The sequence below is a fragment of the Oryx dammah genome, unplaced genomic scaffold (assembly GCF_014754425.2).
Source record: "Oryx dammah isolate SB20612 unplaced genomic scaffold, SCBI_Odam_1.1 HiC_scaffold_7, whole genome shotgun sequence".
In the NCBI taxonomy this organism is placed as follows: Eukaryota; Metazoa; Chordata; class Mammalia; order Artiodactyla; family Bovidae; genus Oryx; species Oryx dammah.
Window position 1 is genome coordinate 15,505,337 of NW_024070191.1, and position 23,394 is coordinate 15,528,730.

Below are 23,394 nucleotides of genomic sequence, written 5' to 3' on the forward strand. Positions count from 1 at the left end.
CTTCATGAGTTTTACCTTTTTAGAACACTCTGTATTTTTCCAATGGGAACTAAAGAGAATGCAAGGGAATATGGAAACATTATGTTTCTTTAACAGAGGAAAGAGGTGCTGTTAGCCTGGACTAGGCTGGAAGCGGGGGAGTGAAGAACGGTGAAATTCTTTAGGATGACTGGATTGAGTAATTATTTTGATGTGATCTATGAGAGGGAGAGGATACTTGTATGAATGAGTATGAAAAGCCCAGAGTGGCCTCCAGGTTGTTGATCCAGGAAAATAACAATGGTGTTGTGTGCTGAGATGGGGAATGCAGCCTTTGGGGGTGGGGTGGGGGATGGGGGTGGGGCAGGGAAACATTAATGAGTTCCATCTTTGACATTGATGTTGGAGATGTCTGCTGGATATTCAAGAGGGGTTGGCTAGTGTACAGTTTGACATTAGGGTCTAGAACTCAGGAGGGAACTCTAAGAAGAAGATACAGGTGAAGATGCTTTGGCTAGAAAGATCATAACGGAAGCCATGGGAAGCGAAGAGAAGGATCCAAAAGAGTGGGCAGAGTGAGAAGCCCAAGACAGAACTGCTGTTTGGGGACTGAGGACGTAGTAAAGTTGGTGGCTGGAGGAATGAAGATAAACAGAAAAGGCAACTTCAAAGGGAGACTAGAGATGTGAGATCGAGTTTCCAAATGAATAACGTAATCGTGTCTTGTTCTATGTGCAGACATGCGAATGTCGCAGGAGCTTTCTTGAATTGTTAGGCAGTACTGACCCAGCAGGGTAGAGGCATCTGCCACGCCTGGGCAAAGCCAGGCAGAGTGCAGGCCGGCACACTTAGTTCCCACCCAGGTAGAATATTAGATACCGAAAGTGTATCTGCATATCTTCAGTTCCATCAGCAGCAGAGAGAGGCAGGTCTGCGAGAAGGCTAAGCAGCAGCCCAGTGGAGGTTATGTCAGATGCCTTCGGCCTATCCCTTCTATTTCCTTACTCCTGTTTCAGCTCCTATTTTATGTCTAGCTACAGAAAATTCTCTCAGTTAAAAATAAGACAAACTCTAACCACAGTTATTTTGCTCTTTGTAAAAAAAAAAAAAAGTGGGATTTTTGCCAAAGTCTTAAAAAAAACTTTAAATTGGAAATTGAACAATAGATTCATTTAATTGTAAATTTGTAAATAAGAACTGCAGGTTACTGAGGCAGTGGAAACGTTGACAACAACTTTTCAAATAATGCTGGGAAGGTTGGGTGAGAACGTGTGATAAATGCCCCTCTGCAGCCTCCCCACTTATCTAAATGATGGTCTCTGAATATATATAGTGCTAAGGGTTCTATACACATCTGCAGCTTTGGCTATTATTTTTAAGCTCTCACTATAGACTGTCCCTTCCTTGCTTCTCCAGTCTGGCTCCCCCACCCCCATCTCTTTGTCCCAAGATCCCCAAATGCCAAGGTGTCTCCTGGTGTCCTTCTCTTCTTTCTAGCCCCATGAGCCCTTGCCACAATTTCTCACTCTTCCATGCTCCGAGGACGCTTCTGTTATGTGATAGACAGGCAGACACTGGGTAGTAGCTTACAATGCTTTACGAAGCACAAGGAATCTCAGCCTTGGGGCATCTAGGTATGACAGCTTAGAGTGGAGAGGGAAAGTCTCAGTTGCTGAAAATTTTATCAGAAGACTTTGCCTGTGTATGTGTGGATAATTCGTGTGTGAAAGGCAAAATGGGAGCTAGGTTGGCACGGGTGGGACTGGCTGGTGCCAGTTGTTGTTTAGTCATTCAGTCGTATCCAGCTCTCTCTGACCCCATGGGCTGCAGCACACCAGGCTTCCCTGTCCTCCACTATCTCCTAGCTCAGTTCACTTCAGTTCAGTTGCTCAGTCGTGTCCGACTCTTTGCGACCCCATGAATCGTAGCACGCCAGGCCTCCCTGTTCATCACCATCTCCCGGAGTTCACTCAGACTCATGTCCATCAAGTCCGTGATGCCATCCAGCCATCTCATCCTCGGTCGTCCCTTTCTCCTCCTGCCCCCAATCCTTCCCAGCATCAGAGTCTTTTCCAAGCTTGCTCAAATTCAAGTCCACCAGATGGGAGATGTCACACAATCTCCTCCTCTTCTCCCCTCTTCTTCTCTTCTTGCCTTCAATTTTTCCTAGCATCAGGGTGCTGATGCTGGTGCCAGACAGACCAAGATACCAAACAGTACATGGTTTCAGATTTTACATATTAGACTCAGAGTTTGGATACTGGAATACAGAAAAAACAATCCGTAAAACGCTGGTTTGCATTAAAGTAAATTTTAATTTTTGTCATTAATGCAAATCTCTCTTAACATGTATGTCTAATAATTAGTATGAGATGTATGCATATTCTACTGCGCAAAGATAGGCACACATATTTAACGCATTTGAATTGAATACCCACACACATTGTACTCCTTTGGCCAACTAAGAAATTTCATATCAGCTGGAACTGCTACCTCCTTCTCTTTCAGTCATTTTCTTTGACCATTGCCATCCTTAAACCCCTGGTTCCCGTGACATTATATATGGGAGTCTCTGAAACAGTATGCCCGCCTCATGTTAGTAGGTCCATAACTGTAGAGTGTGGGTAAGATGTTGCTCTTTTATTTTTTTAAACTGAATTGCTTGAAATGGTAGTATAGAAGTTAAAAATGAATAATCAAATTCCTTATTGTCATCTCACACAACCTAAGTGAGAAACAATTTACAGTGTAGAAAGAATTCAGAGGGAATTCTTCCTCCTCTGCAGAATGCTTGCCATGGAGTGGACCCTATTTGCCTTTTGAAAGCCAATCTTTCAACTGCACTCATCTGTGACAATAAATTTAATGCTTATACCAACGAAGAGAGCAGAGAGAGAAAGATGAAACCCTTTGCCAGAGCTTGGCTGGACAGCTGTTATTTTTTGTTAGGGATATAGGAGTTTATAAGAAAGTGCCCCTCAAAGGATGGCGTGCTTATATATACATTCTTTACTTTTAAAGAAAAACCCATCGACAGAATCCTGTAAATGTACACGTACAGAAACATATGTGAACACAAAGGGCGATATTTAAAATCCTCTAAAGTCAGAAAAGTGCAATCAAGACTGTATTCTTCCATTTCCCTTTAAAAAGTCATTTATTTTATTGCTGTTTTTCCAAAATAATAAGGCCACAACTTTGAATCTTTCAACCAGAGAAGATCCGTAACTCCTCTCCTAGGTGGACTGGTGCCCTTCATCTCCAAGGGGACTGGAACCAAAGCTTTAGCTTGTTTAACCTCTGGGTGCTTTTAAAATGTGCAGATTTCGAAGCTTCTGCCGGGATTCTGTTTAGCAGACCAGAATGCACACAGAAATCTGCCTGTTTAACAAACAAACCAGTAGATTTTAATGCAGGGAGTTTAGGGAATCATGCCAAGTAAACACTGCCCTGGAGCTAATCTTGTTATTAATTAGCTATTGTCAGCTAAAAGCGTTTCTTCACTGGAGATGAGAAAAAAAAAAAAAACCCTCAAACTCAAAGCTTCAGCAAAACTTTCAAACTGCAGATTATTTTCTAAATTTTTTCCTCTAAATTTCAAGACTGCTATTCCGGATAATATTATTCTCATACAATAATCAAATATTTTAATTCTTTATTTCACTTAGAACCACTAAAAGATTAATTATCAGCAAGTAAGACTCAGTTTGTACCTTCTCACTCTAGTTTCAAGACTCAACACACACCTACAGCTGATGTTCAGATTAATGACTGGAATTCTGAGATATCCTGGCAACTAAAACATTGTGGGTGGCCTTATTTCCTTAGACTAAATTCTGAAAAGTGGAATTTCAGGGTCAGAAGCTAATGTTTAATCTAAAGGCTTTGTTTGTATTGCCAAACCTCAAAATTGAGAAGTAATATTAATACATAAGGAAATTGAACACAGAAATGCTTACAATGTGCCAGGTAGTGCCTCTCAGTCTTCACTACAACATGACTAATTTAATTTTATCAGTACATCCATTTGAAACTTGGTAAAAAATGAGGGTTAAAGGACGTAAGATCATGCAGTTCAGTTCAGTTCAGTCGCTCAGTCGTGTCCGACTCTTTGAGACCCCATGAACCACAGCACGCCAGGCCTCCCTGTCCATCACCAACTCCCGGAGTCCACCCAAACCCATGTCCATTGAGTCAGTGATGCCATCCAACCATCTTATCCTCTATCGTCCTCTTGTCCTCCTGCCCTCAATCTTTCCCAGCATCAGGGTCTTTTCCAATGAGTTAGCTCTTCACATCAGGTGGCCAAAGTATTGGAGTTTTAGCTTCAACATCAGTCCCTCCATTGAATATTCAGGACTGATCTCCTTTACGATGGACTGGTTGGATCTCCTTGCAGTCCAAGGGACTTTCAAGAGTCTTCTCCAACACCACAGTTCAAAAGCATCAATTCTTTGCCACTCAGCTTTCTTTATAGTCCAACTCTCACATCCATACATGACCACTGGAAAGACCATAGCCTTGACTAGATGGACCTTTGTTGGCAAAGTAATGTCTCTGCTTTTTAATATGCTGTCAAGGTTGGTCATAAATTTCCTTCCAAGGAGTAAGCATCTTTTAATTTCATAGCTGCAGTCACCATCTGCAATGATTTTGGAGCCCAGAAAAATAAAGTCAGCCACTTTATTTATGTATAAAGATCATACAACCAGTAAGTAAAAAAAGCAGAAGTGGGATTTAGGTCAGACAGTAAAGAATCTGTCTGCAATGCTGGAGATTGGGGTTTGATCCCTGGGTCAAGAAGATTCCCTGGAGAAGGGATTCTCTGGTATTCTTGCCTGGAGAATTCCGTGGGCAGAGGAGCCTGGCAGGCTACAGTCCACAGGGTTGCAAACAGTAGGACTACAATTTACTACCACTTTCACTTTCATAGCCAATTAAGTGTTGGGATAGTTTCAGGTGGACAGCAAAGGTACTCAACCACACATATACATGTATCCCTTCTCCCTCAAACTCCCCTCCCATCCACCTGATGCTGCACTCTTGTTGCTAACCACTCAGCATGCTGCCTTTGAAAAGTTGTACCAATTAACACTGTCATCAGAAGTATATGAGAATTCCTCCATTCCTCCACCCTAACCAACCCACAGACCACCTTACTTGCCTCCTGAGAAATCTGAATGCAGGTCAAGAAGCAACAGTTAGAACTGGACATGGAATGACAGATTGGTTGCAAATCGGGAAAGGAGTATGTCAGGGTTGTATCCTGTCACTCTGCTTATTTAACTTATGTGCAGATACATCATGCAAAATGCTGAGCTTGATGAAGTGCAAGCTGGAATCAAGATTGCCAGGAAAAATATCAATAACCTCAGATATGCAGATGACACCACCCTTATGACAGAAAGTGAGGAGGAACTAAAAAGCCTCTTGATGAAAGTGAAAGAGAGTGAAAAAGTTGGCTTAGAGTGCAACATTCAGAAACTAAGATCATAGCATCCAGTCCCATCACTTCATGACAAATAGATGGGGAAACAGTGAGAGATTTTTGTTGTTGTTGTTGTTCCAAAATCACTGCAAATGGTGACTGCAGCCAGGAAATTAAAAGACGCTTGCTCCTTGGAAGAAAAGTTATGATCAACCTAGACAAAATATTAAAAAGCAGAGACATTACTTTGCCAACAAAGGTCCGTCTAGTCAAAGCTATGGTTTTTCTAGTAGTCATGTATGGATGTGAGAGTTGGACTATATAGAACACTTAGCATTGAAGAATTGATGCTTTTGAACTGTGGTGTTGGAGAAGACTCTGGAGAGTCCCTTGGACATAAAGGAGATTCAACCAATCCATCCTAAAGGAGATCAGTCCTGAATATTCACTGGAGGGATTGATGCTGAAGCTGAAGCTCCAATACTTTGGCCATCTGATGCGAAGAACTGACTCGCTGGGAAAGATTGAAGGCTAGAGGAGAAGGGGACACCAGAGGATGAGATGGTTGGATGGCATCACTGACTCAATGGGCATGAGTTTGATTAAACTCCTAGAGCTGGTGATGGATAGGGAAGCCTGGTGTGCTGCAGTCCATGGGGTTGCAAAGAGTCAGGTATGAATCAGCAACTGAACTAAACTCACTGAACCCAGGGTATTACTTTTCTTTTTAAATTACCAGTTCAGAGGGAACAATCACTGGTTTAAAGAATGAACTATCTTTTTTGGACAATAGTTCTTGAATTCAAATTATACCCATCCAGCTCCAATTCAGTCGCTCAGTCATGTCTGACTCTTTGCGCCCCCATGGACTGTAGCCAGGCAGGCTCCTCTGTCCATGGAGTTTTCTAGGCAGGAATACCAGAGTGGCATCTAGTATCTAGTGGAGTGGCATCCTACTCAAGGGCTTCTTCCTGATGCAGGGATTGAACTCCTGTCTCTTTTGTCTCCTACACTGGCAGACAGATTCTTTACCACTAGTGCCACCTGGGAAGCCCCTTAATTGGTTTTAATATAATCTGTTTATGTATGATGTCTAAGCTCAATTTCTTCAGACATAGATTTGATTCTGCTCTGAATATGCAAAAATGTAATAAGCAGGACAATTAAAAAGAAAACAAAAGAACTTTAGTTAAACAGAACGAGGAAGCACATACATCAGGTATAGGGTTTGTGTATTATAGCAGCCAAGTCCTAAATTTAGTCCTGAGTTCATAACCAAGGAAACACAAAGATTCTGCTGTTTCCATTGTCCTCCCCAAATGGAAGCCCAGAAGTTCTTCTGGAGAGCACACTTACTGGCATTAAAGTTAGGGATATCAGATAAAACAATGGATGATGACTTTATACTACAGAGTTAGCCCTCTGTATGTCTTGTTTGGAAAAATGTCTGTTTAGTTCTTTTGCCCACTTTTTGATTGGGTTGTTTGTTTTTCTGGTATTGAGCTACATGAGCTGCTTGTATATTTTGGAGATTAATTCTTTTTCAGTCATTTCGTTTGCTGTTATTTTCTCCCTTCTGAAGGCTGCCTTTTCACCTTGCTTATTGTTTCCTTCCTTGTGCAAAAGCTTTTAAGTTTAATTAGGTCCCATTTGTTTATTTTTGTTTTTATTTCCATCACTCTGGAAGGTGGGGTCATGGAAGATCTTGCTGCTTTATGTCAGAGAGTGTTCTGCCTATGTTTTCCTCAAAGAGTCTTATAGTTGCTGGCGTTACATTTAGATCTTTAATCCATTTTTCACTACAGAGTTGCAAGCAGAAATAGTCCTCAAATGAATATTTTTTATATGTGACTGTAAATAGATATACTTTTAATTACAACTATACTTATCAAAATTGTCCTATAAAAGTTTGAGAACATGAGGTGATAACTACTCCAAGTGGGAAATAATTCTCAAGGGACTATTTCTGCATGATTTTATACTATCGATTTTCTAGCCACAAATCTACAGTATTCCACAATCTAAGCTGTCGTTGGGTACTGAATAAGACCCTGAAAATTATCTTACTAGGGTTATTCATGGTTCAAAGCATTATTTCTTGATTATTAGTAATAATAATAAATTTTGTCCACATTTTGGATACTGGCAGTGGTTGACCAGCCACCTGCTTCCATTCCCTGAGTTCATAATTCTGACACTCCAAACTGAGCTACACTCTTGCAGAAAACGATAAAATAGTACTGCCTAGTAGTGCTTTTATTCTTAATGGGTTTGTAATAAATGGGTCTTTTGGGTTTTATTCACTGTTTTGCTGCAGCTCCTTTTCCTGGAACTTCAGCGCAGGTGAACTTGTACTGAGAACCGTGTAAGTGACAGAAAGTACCTTGTGCTCAGAATCACCCGTCCAACCCACCCTGCTGTCCTTTCAGCAAACGTGTATATTTTGAATAAGTCATCCCTTAAGATGGGGGCTTCCTTAGTGGCTCACTTGGTGAAGAATTTGCCTGCAATGCAGGAGACCCGGTTCGACTCCTAGATCAGGAAAATCCCCTGGAGAAGGGAATAGCTACCCACTCCAGTATTCTTGCCTGGAGAATTCCATGGACAGAGGAGCCCTGGTTGGCTACAGTCTATGGGGTTGCAAAGAGTTGGACACGACTTAGCAACTAACACTTAAAAATGAGTATATTTCTTTTTTTTGACAGTTTTATGTATGTATTTATTAGTATTTATTTTTTTAATTTCAATAAGTTCTATTGGCAGCATTTTCACTGTGTTTAACCTTGTAGGTCTTCACTTCCTTTAGGTCTGTGATCAAAGCTACCTTGTCTGAGAGGTATTCCCAACCCCTGAATACAAATACCTTTGCTCTGCCCACCCGGTGACTCCCTGATTCAGTTGCTCTGTTATTTTTCTCCAGAGTGCTTCAGTTCAGTTCAGTCGCTCAGTCGTGTCCGACTCTTTGTGACCCCATGAATCGCAGCACACCAGGCCTCCCTGTCCATCACCAACTCCTGGAGTTCACTCAGACTCATGTCCATTGAGTCAGTGATGCTATCCAGCCATCTCATCCTTGGTTGTCCCCTTCTCCTCCTGCCCCCAATCCCTCCCAGCATCAATGTCTTTTCCAATGAGTCAACTCTTCGCATGAAGTGGCCAAAGTATTGGAGTTTCACCCTCAGCATCAGTCCCTCCAAAGAAATCCCAGAGCTGATCTCTTCCAGAATGGACTGGTTGGATCTCCTTGCAGTCCAAGGGACTCTCAAGAGTCTTTACTCAAAAAGTATGTTTGTCATTCATTTCTCCTATTGACAAAAAGCTCCATGAGGGCAGGGATTTAATTTTGTTCACTGCTCTATCCCCAGTATCTAGAAGAGTTTTTGGCACATTGTAGGTGCCCAACAAATATTTATGGGATGACTGAATAAGTGACTCCTACTCTGCCTCTAATTACATTAGTCTAAGGGGCATCCAGAGTTCGTGCTGACAAGCTGCATATTCAAAAGCTGCCCATTTCTTCTTTTTTTTTTTAAATTTATTTATTTATTTTTAATTTTTACTTTACAATTCTGTATTGGTTTTGGCATAGATTGACATGTATCCACCACAGGTGTACATGCGTTCCCAAACATGAACCCCCCTCCCACCCCCCTCCCCACAACATCTCTCTGGGTCATCCCCGCGCGTCAGCCCCAAGCGTGTCATATCCTGCATCAGACATAGACTGGCATTTCGATTCTTACATGATATTATACATGTTTCAATGCCATTCTCCCAAATCATCACATCCTCTCCCTCTCCCTCTGAGTCCAAAAGTCCGCTATACACATCTGTGTCTTTTTTGCTGTCCTGCATACAGGGTCATCATTGCCATCTTCCTAAATTCCATATATATGTGTTAGTATACTGTATTGGTGTTTTTCTTTCTGGCTCACTTCACTCTGTATAATCGGCTCCAGTTTCATCCATCTCATCAGAACTGATTCAAATGTATTCTTTTTAATGGCTAAGTAATACTCCATTGTGTATATGTACCACAGCTTTCTTATCCATTCATCTACTGATGGACATCTAGGTTGTTTCCATGTCCTGGCTATTATAAACAGTGCTGCAATGAACATTGGGGTACATGTGTCTCTTTCAATTCTGGTTTCCTCTGTGTGTATGCCCAACAATGGGATTGCTGGGTCATAAGGCATTTCTATTTGCAATTTTTTAAGGAATCTCCACACTGTTCTCCATAGTGGCTGTACTAGTTTGCATTCCTACCAACAGTGTAGGAGGGTTCCCTTCTCTCCACACCCTCTCCAGCATTTATTGTAAAAGCTGCCCATTTCTTTCATCTCCTTTTACCTCATGTCTTGCCGGTTGCCGTACATTTGCAAAGTTAGCACTTCTCACGTGTGGCAGAGTTTTTCTTCAATCTTTAAAATCATTCCTATTGTCAAAGTTCTCAGCCATTATCCTTTTCTTATCATTTTTAATCTCCTTTTTTTTCTTTCTTTTTTAATTGTGAAAGTATGATAACCTATTTACAGGAGACTTGGAAAATACAGAACAAAGTTGCATACAGTTCCACTATATATTACAATTATTTTTTGAAGTAGATAAATTAAGATTTTTCAGTTGGAGTTTCAATATCAAACTCTCAATAATAATAGAATGAATAGACAGAAAAGTAGAAGGATAGAGTAGACTTGAAAAGCAATGAACAGTTCAACATAAGATGTTGTTCAGTAGCTCAGTTGTGTTGGACTTTTGTGACCCCATGGACTGCAGCATGCCAGGCTTTCCTGTCCTTCACTATCTCCTGGAGTTTGCTCAAACGCATGTCCATTGAGTCCATGATGCCATCCATTTCACAGAAACTTCCTACCTGTCATTTAAATAGATCCCTCCTAGGTTGACCTGACTAGTCTTCCAGACAGGTCCAGACATGTCAAATCCTAGGTTTAACCTAACTTAGGTTTAAACTGGGTTTCATACTACACTTATGTAAAAAATATGAAAAGTGAAAACAATCATATTTTCGGAGATATTCCTGTTGACTCTTCTTGGTGGTGTCCCTTTTTCAACTTGAAATGGAGATAAAGACTGCCCTCTAGGAAGTTAAATTGTAAGGTTGATTTCTTAACTGATCATCTCACATTATAGGGAGAAAGGAGAATGGCTTTTGGGTCTGGGAGACTATAACTCTATTTTGGGTGTTAGCATGTTTAAGGGAAGAGTAGCAAGGATTTCTATCAAAAGAGAGGCCAGGTAATAGTGGAGGCCTAGAAAAATGGAAGTAAAAGAAGCAAATGATGGCCAAGCCAGCCAATCACTCTCAAAGGGAGAAGAGTCTTCAGCTACTCCTATCCTATTAGAAAGGGCATCCCTAACAGGGCGGGTTGCAGAATGTCTTTCTGCATAGACTGTTTGAATCCCATTGGCAACACCATCCACTTGTGAGACTGATGAATCAGACGATCATGCCTCATGCCATAATTATTTAGTTCAGTTCCTTTCCCTCATTCTGATTCATGTACTTTGACATTATTATTCTTCCTACTGTTACTGTTGTAGCCATGCGTTCCTGGAAACAAACTCACTCAGAAGGACAATGCAGATAATGGAGCACAGTTTATTTCACCGGCGGGCCCAAAGCAGAGTCTCCTCTTAGTCAAGGACCCTGACTGACTTTTGTGAAAACCTTATATACTTTAAGTGTACTGCTCAAGCCCACATCCCCAAATTCCTTAAACCTAGGCTGGAAAGTTTTAAAGGGAGCTACAATCAGGTTACAGCCATGATTCATAATCAGAAGGGTCAGCTGGTTACACATTGTAGCCTATACCAATGGGTGCCATAAAGATTACAAAGGCGATTGACTACATAGGGGATTATTACATTCTTTTTGGCGATGAGAAATCTTGGTATGGAATCTGGTGTTTATCAGTCCAGGAAGCCAGTTTGGCCATAGGTATGTTATCCCCATGGCTACCAGGCACATAGTCCAAAGTTCACTGAAAGTGCAAGATGGAGTTTCCTTCTTCAAGATGGAGTCAGCTTGGCCTGTTCCTTTCCTCCCTCATTACTTCTCCGATTGGTCCTTTTGAATGCTTATTGTGTGATATCATTCAAATATATTCTCATTTAATCTTCAGACTGATTCCATGAAGTGAGCAATAGTCCCCAGGGTTGCAAAGAGTCAGATACAGCTGAAGTGAATAGCACACAGGCATGCACAATGGGACATTAATTTCTCATAAAATAACTGAATTCTTCTTTGAGGACTAAGTGAATTACAAGCATCAAACACTGTACATTCATTTGGGCCAAACAGTGGCCTGCATTTGCAAAATATTAATTACGCTTTTTTCTCTTAAAAAAAGAGATTTTTTTAGACTAAAAGTTTTGCTTCTCTTCTTAGATGTTATTTATTGTTTTAATAATGGTAGAAAAGCACATAGAGTATAAATAATCAAAAGCTCATTTACTATTGAAATTGGACCAATGTATCTAAGATTTATTGTTTTCCCTCTCTAAAGTCCACATTTTTCTCTTCTCTGGCTGATGGTCCCTTTCTGTCTCCACACTTTTCACGATTATTTTGCTTTTATTTCCTGTACAAGGTTAAAATTGATTTTTCAGAACTTCCAATAACAATTTATAAAGGATATAACTCCAAAGATGGCATTTCCAACTGAAGTGCTTAGCTTATATCTGTTAATTTAATATCTCAAACTCCTTTCTTCAGTACAATAATTTATTTCTTAACAGAGGATATGTGAAGGACAAAAGGTGTGCTAAGTTAAGTGGTACTATTTCTGCCAAAGTGTTCTCGAGACAGTCACATTATATATGGCATGTGAAAGCCACCGCCATTAGCTCAGAAGTGTTTTGATGTGAAGGCAGATCCCTTACTGACACATACTTAACATTTATGCACCAGGCTTCTCCAAAATTCAAGAATTAGCTATCAATAATTTCCTAACAATAGTGTATAGGATTTACTCTTTCGTACTCAATATATGACTACATGTGTATGATATGTGCTTGTGTGTGCTCAGCCTTGCCTGACTCTTTTGCGACCCCATGGACTGCAGCCCATCAGGCTCCTCTGTCCATGGAATTCTCCAGGAAAGAACACTGGAGTGGGTTGCCAGTTCCTTCCAGAAGATTTTCCCAATCCAGAGATCAAACATGCATCTCTTGTGTCTCCTTCATTGACAGGCGGATTCTTTGCCACTGTGCCACCTGGGAAGCCCTATATGATATGACCTGTAAATTTTCAGTTGTACTTTGGTCATACTATTCTTTGAGGCCATTTGGATGTGTTCATGATCCTTATTTTGACATCTTGATGGCTCCATACAGATCATATTACTCCCATAAACTGTACATTGCTAAAAACTAGTATAATAAGAGAGGGAAACTTTCAAAATTTAGGAAAACACAGTGTAAAAGGAGTATGATATATATATTCCAAAGATTTTTGAATCATCCTATCACATCAGCATTTTTTTTTTTTTTTGCTTTGGTGCATTGTTTTTCACACAGGGTAACAATTGTTGTTGTTCTTATTGTCAACTAATAAGATGGTTTAGGGACCCTGCAGCAACAACCAACATTAAAATAGTTTGGGGACTAAAATCCTAAGGATAAGTATCTGTGCCATTTTCCAGTGTTGTTAAGGAATAACTATGCCTTATTTATTCATTTTTTTTTATCACTCTGAGTAGCTGAGATATGTGCATATCTGGCTTTAAGTCACCTATAGATCAGGACTTGTCTTGGTATCAGCAATGCCTGGCACTTGCCTCTCAGGTGGTATTATAGGTGCTGCAAGAACATCAGCGGGGTAGATCTGGGAGAACAAGACTGCTGATGCTCTGCAGTTGAGTGGTACATAGAGTCAGCAGTTTTCTTCTTGAATATATCTTAGGAAGGCCGTCTAAAATGTCTTTTCCTAGGAGCCTTTCAAAGAAAGCTACAACATTATTAAGCCCCAAATATTATCTTAGGTCCTGTTTTACTATTTGCCAAGAAAATAAGCAGTGCTTTAGCATAAATGCTACAATATGCTCAGGAATTTCTACAGTTCCTTTAAGACTTGAAGTGTGGGGGTTTCATTAGAGTCCCGTGGGCTGGCTATACTACCTGCTTAGCTCTGTACCAGCAGGGAAACCTGTGAATAAAAAACCTAGCTCTTAATTTTAGGAAAGAAGTACTTTCAAAAATAAGATATTATTGGCTAACTTTTGTACTCAGTTAAATCCCTTGAATCCTCTTGGTCTTTCCTCCCTTCCTTCAGTGGTTCCTAACTACTCTGATTTATGATGGTTCATCTTAAAATTTTTTGACTTTGTGATGGTGTGAAAGTAGTACACGCAGTAGAAGCTGTACTGCAAATTGTGAATTTTGATCATTCCCCCGACTAGTGACACTTTGTCCCCTCGGTTGTGATGCTGAGTGACTGCAGCAGCCGCAGTGCCCAGGCCACCATTCATTCATCAGAGGAAGCAACCGACACAACCATTCTGAACAGCCAGTCAGTCTGGTTCGCTTTCAGTACAGCATTCAATAAAGCACATGAGATGTTTTGTACTTTATTATAAAACAGACTTGGTGTTTTGCTGAACAGTAGGGTAATGGAAGTCTTCTGAGCACATTTAATGTAGGCCCAAGTAAGCCATGATGTTCTGTAGGTTAAGTATGTTAAATGTAATTTTGACTTACAATATTTTCTTTCTCTTAGCTATGACCACCTTTTCCTAAAGTATTTATTTTCTGATTGATATACAGGCAAAAACACTCTTCAAATTTTAAAAGAAAACCTGCTTTTATTTTCAACTTACGATGGGTCTGTTGGGATGTAATGCCATTGTAAGTTGAAGAATATTTGTTCTTAATCTTCTCGAATGAATTGAAGATGAGGAAATAAGAAAAATTGGTATTTTCTGAAGTGAGGAAAATTGGTGTAACATGGTGGATTTTAAACCAAGTTGTTCTTTTTTATCTTGAAAGACTTTTCTTCATTCTGATATTGTGACCTTCCTACCATTTTGGCTAGAACTTTTTTTTGAGATATGATTCTCATTATAATGAATTTCTTTTATTTTAAAAAATATTCTTACCTGACAAAAGCTTTTAATGGTCAGTAACTCTACATTCATCCCTAAATTCATATTTGAAATTTTATTGATCTATGAAATTCAAAGTCTGGCAGGCACAACTGTACGTAAAACCTATTTCCATCCTTCCAGATTTCTCTGAAAGGAACACACTTGGCAGCAGAGATTATAAATGCTTTCAAGAATACGACAGGTGATTTTTCACATCAAGTAGGTGATAAGGCAACACTTGTCAATTTTCCACTTGGCCATTATCTTTTATCCAACATCTACCCTCTACACACTTGGTCATGCATCATGGCTTTAGCACTTCCATACTCATCCCCCAGAGAATCACCACGTGGGTCAAACTCCAAGGGATGATGCTCATCAGATTGGTCTGTCTTGTGGTTCTCATCTCATCTCATCTCAAGGTGTGATTTACAAATGCTATTGCTTGCTCCTGAATGTGACTCAGGCCACAATTTAAGAGATGTTTTTAACACCTTCTTCCAATTTTAAAATAATTATCTGAATTGGGAGTTGAAGGATTACATCACAAGGTTTAGTTTTGAGTTGTGGTTTATGATGAATTGAGGCTATATATTTCTCTACTGTTTTCATCAGAAGACGATCCCTTGGTAAATCTACTCATCTGCAGAAATATAAATGGTGATTTTTAGTCCCAGATGTTCCATTAGGGTGTTGTTATATCTTTTCTCCACCTAGCTATTTAGTGTAATGCACAATAAAACAGATACAATGCAGAGTTTTGCCAAATGCTAGTTATGGAAGAAGACTCTGATATGAACAAAATAGAATGAATTTATAAAGTCTGGGTACAGAATGTTGTTTTCAGATATAAAATGTAACTCCTAAAGAGGACAGGCAGAAGGAGGCTATCTAATTTCAATTTTTGCATAGGTATTAAAAGGTAAAAAAGATTATTTTGTTTATATACTATTATGCCTTAAACATGAAAGACACTAAATAATATCTTTGAGTCTCTGAACTCAAAGATGTCATCGGTTTTATCTGTATCAGTTTTATTTACCAAAACAAACTATACAAGTATGTATTGTATAAAATCATACATTATCTTCTGTCAGTATGAGTCTGTAATTTGCCAAATGCTTAAAAGTTCATAAAGAAACAAAACTTTACGCATTATCCATACTTCAAATAACTTTAAAGTAGTTTTATTATAGAAGTAAGTCATATATAATCTGGTATTCATCTTAATTTTTATCTGTGTGTAATACTTAATATAGTAAGTATATAATACTTAAAAGATAGCAATACAGAGAAGCAAATTTTGAAACGAGTTTAAAATTCTCTATACTCCTACTCATCAGGAAAACAGTCTTTCAGTTTTTTTTTTCTATCCATATTTTAGAGTCTGTACAAATAGCAAAATATATAGAGCTAACTTTTAAAATTCAAGACAGTTTATCATTGTGGAAAGAGTTGCAGAATGAAAGAAAGAGGCCCCGAGATCTAGCTTTGCTTTTTTTTTTTTCTTTATAAAATAGGCAGTAAGGCTAGAACATCTTTATCATTTTTTCAGCTTTTTATTTCTAAGCTATAAGAACTTGTTTTTGAACATTAACTAAAAGGGTAGTATTGATACCTCTGCCCACAGCTTCTCAGCCTCATCTCTCATCATGCCTCCTAGAGGGCTCTCCTTGCTAGTATCCTCTCTCCCACTAAGCCTGCCTCAAGGAAGCTGTTTGCTGTTTGCTGTTTGCTGTTTCTCCTCCCTGAGGGCCCAACTCACTCTCTCTGCCTGGAATACAACACACACACACACTGCAAGCACACAGGGTCAGCTTCATAAACACATAGTAATCCTTTAATTCCTAGCTCAGAAATAACATCCTCTAGTCTAGGAAATCTTTACCATCGGCCACACGCCATCACTTCCTACCTTGTTGATATATCACACTACATGGTAATTTATTTGCTAAATGTCAGTCTGCTGTTTTATAAGCCCCTTTAATTCTAGCAACTGAATTTCCTTTTATATCTCAGGCTCTCAGCCACCGTGTGGTACACAGTAAACCTTCATCAAGTGTTTGTTGAATGAATAAACGAATCATTTGAATGATGTGGCATGCGGGCGTGCTAAGTAGCTTCAGTCGTGTCCAGTTCTTTGTGACCTGTGAACTGTAGCCCTCCAGGCTTCTCTGTCCATGGGATTCTCCAGGCAAGAATACTGGAGTGGGTTGCCATGGCTTCCTCCAGGAGATCCTGACTCAGGGATCGAACCCCCGTCTCTTATGTCTCCTGCATTGGCAAGCAGGTTTTTTACCATTAGTGCCACCTGGGAAGCCCCTGAATGCTTGATCTATCTAGTAAATCCCTGACTAATATCTTCTGTAATAATTCAGGCAGTTGTTTGATAAATGTTTGGCATTGGTGTAAGATAACTGTGCCCTGCACTTTGCAGATTACAAAGCTGAACCAGGTAGAGTCAAGCCCTTGTGCTTTGAGACAGAAGATGCATGCATGTCACTGAATTTGAAACAGAAAGCACAAAACCCCACAGGTCCCATTGAAAAATGTAAGCACATTTTTGTGTAAATTAGTGGAGGAGTGGCCAAGAGGTACACTCTTTAGCGAGACGGCAAGGATTTAATCAAATTAATTGTTCAACAGTACTTGAATAATGTTTATGTTTTTTTAAAGAAACTTTTACTGTTTGTTATTGATACCACTGTAAGTGATGGAGGGACAATAGCAGATTCTAAACCGGGAAAGTACCAGTCATTCCAGTAGCACTGGGGAGGACCCTTTACGGTCGAGAATTACCACAGATAGGATGGCTCAGTGGGTAAAAAATCCACCTGCAATACAGGAGACACAGGTTTGATCCCTGGGTGGGGAAGATCCCCTGGAGAAAGCATGGCAACCCACAACAGTATTCTTGCCTGGAAAATCCCATGATCAGAGGAGCCTGGTGGGCTACAGTCCATAGGCTCACAAAGAGTCAGAAGTGACTGAATGAGTAAGCACACACAGCACAGGAAGACCTACTTCGGAAGCTGCTATGAGTGTCTAGGCAGGAATTAATAAGGGCTGAGACTGCTGGTGTCAGGGGTGATGGAGGGCAGCAGATGGCTACCCAGCTGCTTCCTGCTCTCATACAGAAATTTAGATTTTCGCTTCTATTAACTCACATGGTTTTATTTTCTAGAAAGGCATTTAAAACTTAAACAATAAAAGTTATGGCCAAGAAGATTAGTAGAAAAGTCCAAAAGTTATGCTCATAGGAGGAAAAAAAAATTGGAATTAAAAAGGCACAAGAACCTTACTAACTAGATTTTAGAACATGGGGAAAAGGCTTCTGTTCACTCTTAAGGGGGTCAAAACCATCATAATACAAATGTTCTGAAAGGATTAAAAAATCTACCTCTTCCGTCTAGTTGACTTGTATTAGATCTGTGAATTACCAATGCCAACATGTTTCTTATGTGTGTGTGCCTCTGCATTCACTCACTCAATCGTGTCTGACTCTGCAACCGCATGGACTGTAACCCGCTGGGATTCTCCAGGTGAGAATACTAGAGTGGCTTGCCATGCCCTCTTCCAGGAGATCTTCCTGATCCAGGGATCGAATCCATGTCTCCTGCACTGGCAGGCAGATTCGTTATCACTTCCTCCTCAATCTTTCCCAGCATCAGGGTCTTTTCCAATGAGTCAGTTCTTCACATCAGGTGGCCAAAGGATTGGAGCTTCACCTTCAGCATCAGTCCTTCCAACGAATATTCAGGACTGATTTCCTTTAGGATGGACTTGTTTGATCTCCTTTCAGTGCAAGGGACTCTCAAGAGTCTTCTCTAACTCCACAGTTCAAAAGCATCAATTCTTTAGTGCTCAGCTTTTTTTATAGTCCAACTCTCACATCCATACAAGACTACTGGAAAAACCATAGCTTTGTCTAGATGGACCTTTGTCAGCAAAGTAATGTCTCTGCTTTTTAATATGGGTTCTCGGTTGGTCATAGCTTTTCTTCCAAGGTGTAAGCTGGTACCAGAAGTAATTCTATACCTAAATAAATTACTTGTGTCTTTTACTTATCACCAAGAATTAGTAAAATTAGTCATAAAGAGGCATCTTATTTTATATTGTATCCTACATATATTTTTAACTTGTGTGGGAATTTTAAATATATACAAAAGTAGACTCAGCATAATAAACCCCAATGTACCCATCATCCAGTGCCAACATTTATTATCTCATCACAATCTTGTTTCATCTTACCCTTTTCCTTATTATTTTCTAAATTTAAAAGTTTAATTTTTCTCCCCTTGTTATTATTTATTATTATTTTGAAGCAAATCCCAAACATTGTTATTTCATCATCCAAATTTCAGCATATGTCTCTAAAAATGAGGATTCTTTGGGGAAAAACATAACCCCAATATTGTTATAATGGTTACAGATTGACAGTAATTCTTTCAATACATGTCTAGCCAAGGCTCAATTTTGTAATTATCTCCTGAATGTCAAAAATAGATTTTTAATTGTTTATTTGAGTCTGGACCCAAATAAGGTAAATACATTGCAGTTGCCTGATATGTTTAAGTCTTTATTAGTCTGTAGTTTTCACTTGACCTCACTCTTTTTCCTTGCAATTTATTTGGTTAGAACACTGGATCATTATCTGATCGAGTTCTCTCAGTCTAGATTTTGGGAGTTAAAGCCCCAGAATGTGATTCAATATCTTCGCTCCTTTACTCTGTGCATTTCCTATCAATTGGTAACTGGATCTAGAGTGTAGATCAGTTAGCTGCATTTATTAACTTCACAGATGAAGTTAATTCTCTTTTTTTGACAAGACTTCTTCATAGATGAAGTGTTTTTTCAGTAGGAGACTGATAACTTCTGGTGTGTCCTCTTATTATGATGTAACAGCTGTTGCTGCACCATACCTAAATTTTCATACACATATTTTAATTTCAAAAGTTCTGGTGTAAAACCTATTGAAATGGATTTTCTGAGGAACCAAAATTGGTTGAGAGAGAGTAGGTAAGTGCCACCTGAGATTAACCACAACAAAAAACACTTAAGAAAAATCCCTGAATGCAAATAATTCCTAATGACCCTATCAAAGGTTTGTGTCATTTATCCAAATTATATGCCATGGATCAGCAAGTGCCTTGACAAGGAAACTTCTTTATGTGTGATATAAATCACCAATTGCTTCCTTATTTAAAAACTGGATGATGATCACAGCTCGGTGACTCCATAAATTTGAGTTTCTAATATTATGCAGAGGAACATAAAACCTGTTTATGCATTATAATGCAGCAATAATGTATCTTTTCTCAATCATTGGCATAACTAAATCTACTAACTTGCCTATAGCATGCATAATGACAAGTTTGCAAAATGATCAGAATTTTAAATTTTAATTCACCTGAAATTCAAATCCCTGCAGCAATTAAAGAGAAAACCCACACATATCAAACCAGTAAGTGCCTTTAACGGAGGAAGATGCAATTTACAGGGAGGGTGCTATCATCTGCTCTTTGAGGCTTTAGCAAAACTGGAGTCCAACAGATACATCTGCATATGAAAATAAGTCCTGATTGAAATGCTTCGCATTTGCATCCTCTTAAAATAAAGAGTCACAGAAATTCAACAGAAACTGTGTTAGTTTGCGCTGCCCAAAGGCCTGTTTTCTCACATTTTTGGCTACTCCTGTGGAAGTAAAATGGGCTGCCCTGGTGGCTCGGTGGTAAAAAAAAAATCTGCCAGCAATGCAGAAGAGGCAGCAGGCCTTGCACGCTCAGTCCCTGGGTTGGGAAGATCTTCTGGAGAAGGGAATAGCAATGTACTCCATTGCGCAGAGAATCCCACAGACAGAGGAGCCTGGTGGGCTATGGTCCATAGGATCAAAAAGAATTGGACAGGACTTAGTGATTAAACAACAGTAACAATGGAGATAAAAACGAAGTAAAAGTTGAGAGATTTGTCTGGAGCAGGAGTTGGCACATTTTTCTCTGTAGAAGTCTAGACAGTAAATATTTTAGGTTTTGTGAGTCATTTGGTTTCTATCACAACTACTCAATTATGCTACTCTGCCAGGAAAGCATACCTGGATATTACATGAATGAATGAAAACACCCATGTTTCAATAAAACTTTATTTATAAGAACAAGAGGTGGGCCTTATTTTGCCTGTGAATCACAGTTTGTTGACCCCCTAATCTGGATAATTCCAGTCAGATCTTACTGCCTATTGAAGAAAACGTTTTTTTTTTTTTCTTCTTTCTTTACATAATCAAGGTTGGCTGCCCACGCTAATTGAGTTCAGTAAAATGTAGCTTCATTCTTCACTTCATTTGATACGTGTCGACACAAGTTTTGTTACAGTTTTAAAGCAAGTCCTTTGAGAAGGCCAGCCACCTGTCTGAATTTATTAGAATTAATGAAGGATAAGAATGGATTGTCCTATGTGGAACAAAAGAAATCTGCCAGAAGTAGGGTCAATACTTAAAGGAGTCCTTGTGCATTTTTATTTGGTTTCATAAAGCAAACACTTCAAAGTTGAAAACCAAAGAAAAGTTGAAGAATAGAGAAAAGAAAGTGAGAGGAAAAAAAGATTTTATGTCAGGGTAAGAAATCAATCATTAACTGTAACATTAAACATGAACTTTGTATTTCTGTTAATTCAAACAACAACAATAACAACTTAAAACCTCACAATTCATTTAAAGTTGGTAACTTACTTCAAAGAAGTTGTTATAAAGTGTTTCATTGTTTGCAATTAAAAATAAATATGTTCTATATATCTCACATTTGCTTACTATTAGCTTCTGTTAGATTATTAAATTGTATAATTATTCCTTGTAAAGATAGTCCTTTGGTCTAAAGGATTTTATAATATTGCATTTAAAATATGATTTATAAACCCAAATGAATGTGTTCCAAACAGCAAAGACAATTTATTTCAGTCTGATAGAAATTTGTCATACATTTTCTGATTAATTTTTGTCCCTGGGTGAATCAGGAAGAACCTAAATCAAAATGACTTTTTATTATATTTTAAAATTTAAGAGCCTAACACAAACTCAATTGTGGACGTACAAGGAAAGAACATTTTAAGTTGTGATCAGTTGGGATGAACTGAAACCTGGAGATCTATATGTAACTTTCTTTCCCTTTTAGGGTGAAGTAAGTTTTCTTTGCTGGTAGCAAAAAATACATCTTTAAGCTTAGATTTGTTTTCAAAGGACATTTCCTGGAAGGTGGTCCAAGTTGTTTTTCAAATGTTGAAAAGATTTAATTTGTAACAGTCAACAAATGATCTAACCCTTACTATTTGCATTTCTCCCAGTTTTATGAAGTGTCACGTGGACTCAAGATTGCTGGAGTTCATAGCCTTTTTTTTTTTTTTTTTCTGGCTCAAGGGAAAATTAAACTTTTGAAACATGAGGAAAAATTTTATAATAGGTGCCTTTCAAATGAGGCTTGACATTTGAAAACTTTTAATACTGAGGACACAGATAAGTAATCTTATTATGTACAGAGGAAAAAGAAGAATTGGTAAACAAGCCTACGATTGCTGTTTATAAAATCTACTAATGATCTTGCTAATAAGAGACAGATTAAGGAATGCATTTCCCACAAATTTGTCCCTGTAGTAGCTACAGTGAAGCACTATGATTTTGGCATTCAACTCCTAAATGACAGGGTGAAAAGAAAAAAGGACCACAGGTTACACAGTGATGCTCTATGGTGTGTTTGCTAAATATATTTATATGCTTTCAGAGATGGTTTTCAACACAGACTTGAATTTAGATATAAAAGTATTTTTATTTAATGATGAAACTCTAAATATGGAACATGTCCTCAGTACTTGTTCTTGCTTGTGTGCTTCTGATCTCATCAGAGAAATGCTTGTTTTGAGAGAATTTCTGGCTGCTCTCTGCTCATTTGTACAGTCTTAGATCTGATGACCTTTAAATTTATGACCTAGTAAATAATCTTTCTCAGCTTTGGAAGAAAAGGAGATGGGTCAATAGAGTTTTAATTACAAAAATCCTGGCAGTGACCCTGCTAATAGAATACAGATTCCACAATACACGATGCATTCTGGTCAGCTCTCTGTTTATTTACATTTTGTTCTACTCTAGAACTTTACCAGTCCTGGGTGTTCATTGGAGGGACTGATGTTGAAGCTGAAACTCCAATACTTTGGCCACCTGATGCGGAGAGCTGACTCATTTGAAAAGACCCTGATGCTGGGAAAGATTGAGGGCAGAAGGAGAAGGGATGACAGAGGATGAGATGGTTGGATGGCATCACCGACTCGATGGACATGGGTTTGGGTGAACTCCAGGAACTGGTGATGGACAGAGAGGCCTGGCGTGCTGCGGTTCATGGGGTTGCAAAGAGTTGGACACAACTGAGCGACTGAACTGAACTGAGGATGTTGCCAACTTAAAAAATATGGCTTTTAGAGCAGAGTAATTAAAAATGGCTCATATACTCATTAAGTCTGAAAAGATTCTTGGGGTATCTGTTTTTGTGGAAGCACAGACATGTTTTCAATTGAAAGATACAGTACAGCTTTCTGAAATGTATAAAATGTTTTTTTTTTCCCCTGAAAAAAAAAGTACATGGTAATATATATAGGACAGCTGTTACGCTAATACAATTTTTTGCTTATTATCTTTTTAGCAGATCATATATATAATAAAATTTATTTAAATTGCTGCAGTTTGCAGTATTTCAGATTTAACTATATTGTTATATACAAATGAATGAGTAAGTTTTGAACCTGTAAAGGATTCTATATTCCTGATACAAGGAATTTTTGACATAGTGACAACTAGTTCTGGCAGATCCAGATCAAGCCAACTACAAGTGGGATAACAGAGGC